The sequence below is a fragment of the Staurois parvus genome, unplaced genomic scaffold, assembly GCF_062004578.1.
Source record: "Staurois parvus isolate SC_StPar_1 unplaced genomic scaffold, SC_StPar_1.0 ptg000097l, whole genome shotgun sequence".
NCBI lineage: Eukaryota > Metazoa > Chordata > Amphibia > Anura > Ranidae > Staurois > Staurois parvus.
Window position 1 is genome coordinate 8,698,163 of NW_028317893.1, and position 10,791 is coordinate 8,708,953.

At 34.5% G+C, this 10,791-nt stretch overlaps 1 long non-coding RNA gene across 1 annotated transcript; it reads left to right on the forward strand.

The window, feature by feature from the left end:
- Positions 1 to 429: 429 nt before the first annotated feature.
- Positions 430 to 7,111, forward strand: LOC149467915 (uncharacterized). Its single transcript, XR_016311815.1, has 2 exons — positions 430 to 1,599; positions 5,386 to 7,111. It is a non-coding gene; the product is annotated as an uncharacterized LOC149467915 (long non-coding RNA).
- Positions 7,112 to 10,791: the final 3,680 nt, after the last annotated feature.

A 10,791-nucleotide genomic window follows, 5' to 3' on the forward strand; every position in this document is an offset into this window, starting at 1 on the left:
ATACTTTTTCCTCCCTGCACTGTGAATGTTTACATGTTATGTGCAATTAAACCATGGCAACATCTAATGTTTGTGTAGTATTATGTTCAGCAGACTGTGTTCTTCTATTGTTGTGACTTAGATGACGTTCAGAGCACATTTTATGCCCAATTCATGCAAAACTCCACATAATCCCAAGGGGTTCACATACTTTTTCTTGCAACTGTATATATACAGTATATACATATATACACTTTTGTATGTGGGCATCTGTCACGTGTTGGTTGCACATACATGTGGAAGGATTTTTTATAGTCCTATGATATTGTCTTTAGTCAGGTTAATTTATCCTGACCGTCTTATTGTTGTTATTAAGGCACACCTAGTCATTTGTCAGTCATCGTTTCACTGCACTTTTTGGGCATCCATTTATGTCAAGTGTTTATGTTAAATCTAAATTATGATTCGGCATTTATATTGATGGCAAGCTTGCAAAATATTTGGTTTTTATGATTAGTCATAATTAATATTAATATATGTAAGTGGTCTGTGACAAATGGTAGTATTTACTATTCTTCAATTATAGCTGAGACCAAAAGATATACAAGTTAAGCTGAAATAGTATATACCAGTTGAAAGTTGAGTAGACTATATTTAGAGATGGTTGGTTAAAAGTATTTGGTAGTTATGTCAAGGTTATTAGAAGTGACTTACTATTACATTACGTATTTTCTGTGTATATTTAGTATACGTCTCTAACACTGATACATATATAGTTTAGTGATTATACATTGATATGTTCTTAAGCTATACTATCTTTTAAATATATAGCTAAGGGTTACATCATTGGTACATCAGCATACATATGTTCCTGTCCATCAAACATCATATGTATAGCATCTTTCCCTTTTATGAATTGGCTTTGCTAAGCAGTAATACTTTCCATAGAAGGTATTATGATCACTAACTATGACGTACATTTGCCTCATAAAAGACCATCGGAACGGACAAGGGACACACACTCACGCTCACACACTCTCTCTGATACACACAAGCTACATGATTCCTGCATACACACGTCTGAGAAGCTGCAACAGGTGCATACTGAGATCACTTCCAGCTACAATTTAGTCACATCCGTCTTCTCTCTCGGACTTTGAGTTGGACAAGGACATGAGAATCGCACATGGCAAGAACAGCCATGACAGATAATGGTGACTTTTTCTTTGAACTTTCGCTTGTCAGTTTTACAGTAGTTTCATCTAGATGGAACTGTTCATAATACGCTTTACATTGTTTATTGGACACCATTGTGTGATAGAATAAAATCACACTTCATTTTTTATTACAATGGCTCTTTCATTCATAATCGCCTCAAGACACTAGAAGCAGTATTATATGTGTCTAAAAATCCAACATTTTGGTGAGCCAGCCACCGCCGAACGTTTTTTCTACGGTTTTTCCCATACCTTGTTAAGGGGGAAAAACGCACGATTCTGTGATTGTCAAGTTTTGGGAAAAACACGGTGAAAAGTACCTAGCAGAACAGGCGATTAAAACAGACTTGGACGAGAATTCCAGTGATTGAGCCGGGTCAAACGAGAAAATCTTCTGATTACGGTGAGTAACAATTATGGAATTTATTGATGACTTAGTTAATGAAAGCAAGTTAGAATTTAAAGATGTTTCTTTATATCCTGAAGACAGTCAGCTATGGCACTATATGTATAACGAATGTTTACAGGCCAATATTCAGATAGATAAATCTAAATTTACTGTGCACAGACAGCGTAAGAAGATATCTAACATCTTAAATTTAGTAAGAATATTCAACAAAATGATTTTGAATGTTGATTTATCTGTTAAAAAAGCTTGTACATTAAAACAGACAAAATGTAGCACTGTACAGCATGAAAATTTGTCTCAAGATGCTCCTAGTTGCCCAAACTGTGACATTTTCTGTAATTACATAGAAAATCTTGAGAAACAAATTGACTCAAAGACAAATCTTTTGTTAAGACTGCAGAATGACAGTAAACAGGTTGCCATGATTAACACAGATGACAAACAGAGTGATTCAAAATCAGAGCCACGTCTGTCCGATTTCTCTGAAAGTTCGGATATTGACTCTGATGACGAAACACAAATTAAACATAAAGAATTGTTATGTAAAACTGCAAAACTTAAGTTGCAAATACATAATCAATTAATGAAAGTTTTAAAAGACATTCCTGCTTATGATCCAGATAAAGATATCTATAGCAACATGGAAGTATATGAAATGCATGTCAAATGCCATCAGATTTCAGATCATGACATAAATTATTTGTTTCCGATGTGGCTCCCAATTAAATTTATGTCTCGAATTAAAAATTCTGTTGTTAACGATAAAGATCAGAAAAAACATAATGACGCGACAGACAGACTGCGATAATTGCTGTTATGTTCAACAGGTGAAGACGTACCTTCTGTAGAAATGCTCGACTTACTGCAGACTACTGCTGACGAAGACCCTTTTGAATTTAAAAGCAAGTTTTCCAAAGCATATAAAATTATATTTGGAGTAGAAAATGAGGAAGACTCAGCTATGATCAAAGCTTTTGTAAAGAAATTCACGTATTTAGACCCAGTAACCATTGTCATAGCCGAGGAAAAACAAAATTTGAATGATATAGTAAGTTTCATTGACAAAATTCGAAGAAAATTGAAAAATAGTAATATCACTTATGAGGTGGCTGCGCTTCAAAGTGACAAAAACAGTCAGATTACAGTGCTGCCAGGAACTACAGGTCCCAGTAAGAATGACAACGACAGATGCAAGCAAGCGAGTCATAATGAGGATACCACATGTTTTCACTGTCATAAACAAGGTCATATCAGACGCCATTGTTGGAAGTTTAAACTGAACTCACAAATAAAGAAACTGGAAATAAAAAGTGAAAAAGCAGCTTTTGTACAACCTGCTGTGTTGTGTAATGATAAAAATTTAACTGAATTGCCTTATGCCTCATCAGTTAAACAAATTCACACTTTGACTAGAAACAACTGTTCTGACAACAGGGTGAGAAGGGCTGTCACTGACAGAAATGGTTTATTACCAGTTCCAAAAATAGAATCACGTCCACATTCATCCCCGATATCGTTAGAATTTGTCGCTCCAATTGTATTGGATGACAATGGAAGGCCTTTTATAGACGGATTACTAAATGGTAAAAAGATCAAATTCCTAATTGACAGCGGATCTGAGATTAATCTGACCAGAGAAAACGTACCTGTGAAACCAAATTCACCCATGTGTAAAATAAAAGGTTTTAATAATACAGGTCATTCCACTGCTAGACAGGTGCCTAATGTAACATTTGAAGTACCTGGGCTAGTGAAAACTAACATTGATATTTGGTATAGTAATGCCACCGAGAATATTCTTGGCATTGATTTTATCAATAAGCAAAAGTGGATTATTGATATTATGACGAAAGTTATTTGGAAGAACCCTTCTAGGCCCAAATCAATGTTAATGGATCCTTCTATATACAGTGATGTTGGTTTCAACTCTAAAATGTTTACAGCACAAAAATGGCCTGATATTGATGGTAATTATGCTTTACAAGAATTGGTACAACGTTTTCCAAGTTTGTGGTCAAAATTTAAAAATGACATAGGAACTTTGAAAGATACAGAATTGAATATTGAGGGTAAAGATCCCATACCATTTACTCAATATGAGTTACCACAAGAATCAATAGGACCACTTTCTGCCATTATTCAAGAGTTTATACAACTTGGGATTTTAAAGAAAACACAATCAGTGGTAAATAACTGTATTTGGCCTATCAAAAATGCTGACAATTCATATTCTTTGTCAGTTGATTTCAGGACACTGAATAAACATATCACAAATAACAAAGCAGTTGTTCCTGATCATTCTAATATCAAGTTACATTTAAAGGCCGAATCCAAAGTGTTTTCTGTTTTGGAAATCGATAACAGTCATTTTTCGATCCCCATAGCTAAAAGTTGTCAATACAAGCTAGCTTTTAAGTTTCAGAAAGAGACCTATGCATTCACTCGATTAGTAGCTGGTTTAGACATCAGTGATGGTATAGTCCATGAGTCCATAGAAAAAATTCTATCACAATTTTCAAGGCCAGAATGCATTTTTCAGCATGTAAATACAATTATGCTAAGTACGCAGAATGTTAACGAACATATTACTCTTTTGTCTGAGCTATTTATGTTGTTACAGGATGCAGGTCTTAAATTAAACCCGGAAAGAGTTCAGCTGATGAAAAGTCAGGTGAAATGCTTTCACATGCAGATCAGTCAAGGAAAGAGACAATTATTGCAGGAAACAGTCAGAGCTATCACTGCCATTCCAGTTCCTACAACACATAAAGCATTGCAACAATTTTTGAAAAACATAAATCATTGCAAAGAGTTTATACATGGTTTCGCAGAGAAAGTTAAGCCATTACATCATCTTTTGAAGAGTAAAAATAACTTAGTTGACCAATGGGGTCCAAATGAGAATAATGCTTTAAAAGTGTTGAAAAAGGATTTGCAGAATGCGCCAGCATTAAGTACTATTGAGGTTTGTTCCAATGCTCCTTTTGTTGTGAAAACTCATGTATCTGAGAATGCTATTTCAGTAACTTTGTCTCAATTAAAAGAAGGTAATGAGAGACTAATTAGTTACTTCTCCAGAAATTTATCACTATTGGAAAGAACTTTGACATCAGAGGCACAACAACTGTTGAGTTTCTTTTATGCAATCAAAGTTTCACAAAGCACAGTAAAGTCACATAGTATCATATTACAGTCTCCTGACAGTTCACTAAGAAGAATTCTTGAGGAAGATACATTCAGAGAATGCCGTGAAAAGTATCCTCAGTGGATAAGAGCACTGTTAGCCAAACACATTGTGATAGGTACAGCTGTATCAGACAAGTCTCTACCTCACATTCACAGCAACACATGCATTAATGAAGAACACTCTAACACTAGAGTAATGACATCAGCACAGAAAACAGTTACGCATATTTCTAAAGTTATAGGGATGAGAACAAAGGCATAAACCTTTGTCATCTCTGGGGTGATACAAAACCTTTCTTTGTTTAATAAAACAGGGTTTTGCGGTCATGACCTATGATGAAATATTGCGTCCTGTCATACCTAAATAACACACTACTTTTGTATTCTAGTTTAGGTAATCTTAGACAGGATTAGGACAGTATTTTGATTGATATATAGAAGTTTTCTGTAAAAGGAAATAGGAAGTAATGTTACTTCACAATATGTGTTTCAAACTCATACACTGATTGTTCCATAATCTTTCATATTTGTTGAAATAGGTGCAAGAATAATGCAATGTTTGTGCCAAAGTAATGATACTGCATTTCTTTACAGAAATGACATCTAAAATCAAACATGAAGCGTAACAATCTCCTACAAGCCAACGTGAAGGAATTTTAACGTTAAAGAAGAGTTCTTCATATGGAAGAAGATTGAACAAGAGCTTAATACTTCACACTTGTGACTGATTTATCGCGTTCAACAAAAATGTTTCTACTTTACAGAACTTAAAGAAGATATTGTATAGACATTGCATGAAGAAAAGATTCATCAAGAGGAAATCTATTTATTAGTGATAAAACAATTTATTATTGAAAATATTGTTATAGGTCACATATACATTGTAATGATCCTTTTATTCCGATACTTACATCCATATTGGGATAATATTATTATTATTATTATTTTTTATTTTTTACATATTCATATACGGAATATTTTTTGGTTAAAACTTCATAGAGTTATTCCAGTTATTAGAATATCTTTTGTTAAAAGATTTAAGAAACATATTACTCTTATAGGAGCAATATAAACTTATGACACATTTTAGAATGGAAAGTATATTTCCGGAGCCTTAAAATATTATACAAATATGGAAATATAATACATTAATTATTATTACATCATTTAATTATTATTTTTATTATTATTTTTATTATTATTATTACTATATTATCATATATCAATTAACATTATGATTAAGAATTTTTAGGAAGAGAAACTAAAGATTAGGTATAGAGTTTTGAAGGAAAGTTATTTTTGATTGGTCCAGTTATGAAGAATATATACGATCATTTGGTATAAGACGGTGTGTATGGGACATGAATGAAGTGTGCATTGATTTGGCATTAATTTTAGACTAATCATAATAAGGGGGAAATGTTAAATCTAAATTATGATTCGGCATTTATATTGATGGCAAGCTTGCAAAATATTTGGTTTTTATGATTAGTCATAATTAATATTAATATATGTAAGTGGTCTGTGACAAATGGTAGTATTTACTATTCTTCAATTATAGCTGAGACCAAAAGATATACAAGTTAAGCTGAAATAGTATATACCAGTTGAAAGTTGAGTAGACTATATTTAGAGATAGTTGGTTAAAAGTATTTGGTAGTTATGTCAAGGTTATTAGAAGTGACTTACTATTACATTACGTATTTTCTGTGTATATTTAGTATACGTCTCTAACACTGATACATATATAGTTTAGTGATTATACATTGATATGTTCTTAAGCTATACTATCTTTTAAATATATAGCTAAGGGTTACATCATTGGTACATCAGCATACATATGTTCCTGTCCATCAAACATCATATGTATAGCATCTTTCCCTTTTATGAATTGGCTTTGCTAAGCAGTAATACTTTCCATAGAAGGTATTATGATCACTAACTATGACGTACATTTGCCTCATAAAAGACCATCGGAACGGACAAGGGACACACACTCACGCTCACACACTCTCTCTGATACACACAAGCTACATGATTCCTGCATACACACGTCTGAGAAGCTGCAACAGGTGCATACTGAGATCACTTCCAGCTACAATTTAGTCACATCCGTCTTCTCTCTCGGACTTTGAGTTGGACAAGGACATGAGAATCGCACATGGCAAGAACAGCCATGACAGATAATGGTGACTGTTTCTTTGAACTTTCGCTTGTCAGTTTTACAGTAGTTTCATCTAGATGGAACTGTTCATAATACGCTTTACATTGTTTATTGGACACCATTGTGTGATAGAATAAAATCACACTTCATTTTTTATTACAATGGCTCTTTCATTCATAATCGCCTCAAGACACTAGAAGCAGTATTATATGTGTCTAAAAATCCAACAGTTTATCACGTGTGGTTTAGTGATATTTGTCATTTTACCCTGTTTAGGGACACAAGTGTGTTTGTGTATTGTGTGTTTGTTCTTCCTTTTTTTTTTTTTGCACTATTTTATTTCCATTTTTGGTTTCACATTTATTGATTATTCATTATATATGGTGTACAATTTCCTATGATTGCACGTTATTGTTAAGCATTGATTTTAATCACCTTATACAGTGGATTATATAAGGGGATCCCTAATAATCCGATTTTGAAGTATGCATTATATATAAGTGAAACTTTGCTTTGCAAATATTACCAAATCATTTTCAAGGAAATTTAACAATCATAATGAGTGCTAACATATTATTGGATGATTGAAGTCAGCAAAAATTCATCTCATTCTCTAAGCTAATAAAAGTTTCCTTTAATTTAGTGATTAAACTAAATTTGTGCTGAGTTTATTTTGCAAGTGATCGGTTCTCATGTGTAACATTAATAATGCAAACTTTGTTCATTTCATTCACTAAAAGAAAAGTGGACATGTTCTACTCTAGTAAATAATTGCTAGCAAGGGTGCAACTACAGTTCATGATGTCCCATAGCTAAAATCTGATTGAGCTCCAAGAAACTTCTTCGTCCCAGAAGAAGAGGATCGTGGCTACTCTGTGCAAAACTTTTGCACAGAGCAGGTAAGTATAACATGTTTATTATAGAAAAAAATAATTAATGAATAATAATAAAACTTTCATTATTGGGATGAAGTGGGCAAAAGGAACTTCTGTCCCATATTACTGCTAGGGCTTCATTAGAGAGATTTCACCGAAATTTCTCTCTTGCTGACATTTTAACACTCATGAAGTGAAGTAAGTTCTCCAACAACAAACACAGATATAAATAAAAATATTTTTAAGGAGAGTAGGAAAAGGCAACAACCACTGTTAAATTTTTATATGTGTGTATGTTCCCATTGCATATTTCCCCTTAATTACTGTTTAGTTAAATGTTGATAACAGAGCAAAAGTTGTCAAACGTAAGGGGGGATCTTACTAATGGAGACCCAAACAGCAGTAAAAACAGTCAGGAGTTAGAATACTTCTTCACACTATCCAAAACTACAAAAAAAAAAGTTTTTGTTAGCATGAAAAACTCTTTAACATAAATTATGTTAAAATTCATGATAAATAGCAAGAGAGCTGTCAGCATAGTCATTACACTGTTAGAGATTATTGCTATGCATTACATTTGTTAGGGAAGAACAACAGTGCAGGGAATACATTTTAAAGCTAAACTCCAAGATAAGAAAAAATTGTCAAAATACAAGAGGTGTGTGTATTCTTACTTTCATTTTGGTGTGCTTTCTGTATTTCTGCCAGATCTATGCTTTATTTTTGTGCAAATCTTTGTGATTCCTGTAATAATGACTGGCCACTGCTGCTCTCTATTTGTGCTGCGTAAGTTGTCTTTTATCTTCCCTCTCTTCTAGTTTTCAGCAATTGGCATCTAATAGGTCCTGCTCTCTGCATGGACTATTGTGCATCCCAGTAATGGCATGGCTACTACTGTTTCAAGATAATAACTGGATTTTCAAAGGCATTTGTGCCAGACAAAGTGGACATATATTTATTTCATATCATTACATAAATATTAGGGCTGAAATGCACAACTGCATGTGGGTGTGGGTCCCTGGACATGGACAGTATGATCTCAGGGACCCATACCAAATTGGATGACATACTGGGATACAGCGGCTGTGTCCATGCACCCATTGTGTCCCAATAAACATCAATGGAATTTCCTGCACTGGGATACACTAAGCACCTGTGCATCCCTATGCAGGTAAACATGGCTCTGCATGGGCGTATGGTATTATACACCCAGTGTGAATGAGGCCTTACAATCTTCAAGCATGTGCACAATTGGAAATAAAATTGGTTCAACTTGATTTAAAGGATAAGTTTACCTTTGCATGTAAAAAAAGGTGCATTTATTGATTTTTTTTTTACTAGGAGCCTGAAAAACATTGCACCTGTGATCAGCAGATCATGGGTGCAATGGAGGACTCCTGCGGACTGTTAGTGTACACTGTCTGCTCGTACCTCATATGGGCAGGCAGTTACGCAATCAGGCCCAGACTGGGACAAAATATAAGTGTAAAATATATAGACACAGCACCAATAAATTATATATAAAGCTGCAAACCTAACCAAAGAAAAGGTAAGTGACAAAAAATATATAAAGGAATGCGCTAAATACCAAATCACATGAAAATGCAGAAAAAAACCTAAATAAAATAAAAAATATATTTATAAATGTCCGTAATTCATATATAAGTCCAAACACCAAAATAAGTGATTAAAAAATCTCTTAAACAAGAAAAAACACTGTGTAGCAAAATCCACCACCGAATGAAATGGTTAAACTCACCAGAGCTATTTGCTGATCAAATTATAAATCAGCAAAAATAGCAATTGCTCTGGGAGCGATGATCTGTTGGAATATCCAGGAGCAATAGACTGCAATCAGCCAAATCAGCACACATGGAACAGCCTTAACTGCAAGTGGTCATCATGCCTTCATAACTTTGAAAATGCTCATGGAATCAAAGAAGAGTATCATGGTGCAGTATATTAAAACAAAGATAATTTTTATTGTAGCCTTAAATATGCACTCACAAGAAAGGTGTCCAACCGACACCAGCAATAATAGCAATATCAGTCTCAAAAAGCTAAAGCAGGGACGAGCCTCGCTCACCGCGATCACAGCCGACAGTCTCGAGGAGCATCCTGACGTCCCATTCACTAAGCCCCACCCTACGCGTTTCTAAAGTTATGAAGGCATGATGACCAGAGATTTTTTAATCACTTATTTTGGTGTTTGGACTTATATATGAATTACAGACATTTATAAATATATTTTTTATTTTATTTATGTATTTATCTCCATTTTCATGTGAGTTGGTATTTAGGGCATTACTTTATATATTTTTTGGGACAAAATATAGGCCCAGGCATTTTAGACTGAGCAGCCAATTTATCCAGGGAGAGGGGTTCAAGGGAGTTTCCTGGGGCAGTTGGTTATGGAATATTCATGGAGTCCTCCACACTGTAATGTAAAGGAGCACTATGATAAAAAAGGAACTGCACTGTAAAGAGGCACTGTATTGATTACAGTGCCCCTTTACAGTGCAGTCCCCTTTATATCACAGTGCCCTTTTCCATTACAGTGCTCCTAGAGATGAAATCACAGTTCCCCCTCTATATTCAGCAAAGAGACATCCCAATACAGCAAAGCGACATCTCAACCAGCAAAGAGACATCCTATCCAGCAAAGAGAAAGCCCAGTCCAACAATGAGACATCCCTATATAGGAAAGATACATCACAATCCAGCAAAGAGACATCCCCATATAGCAAAGAGATGTCCCAGTCCATCAAACAGACATCCCCCTATAGCAAAGAGACAGCCCGATCCAGAAAAGAGACATCCTCATATAGCAAAGAAACATACCAATCCAGCAAAGAGACATACCCATCCAGCAAGTAGACAGCACAATCCACAAAGAGACAGGATGTATATTTGCTGGATTGGGATGTCTCTTTTCTGGATGACATGTCTCTTTGTTGGATG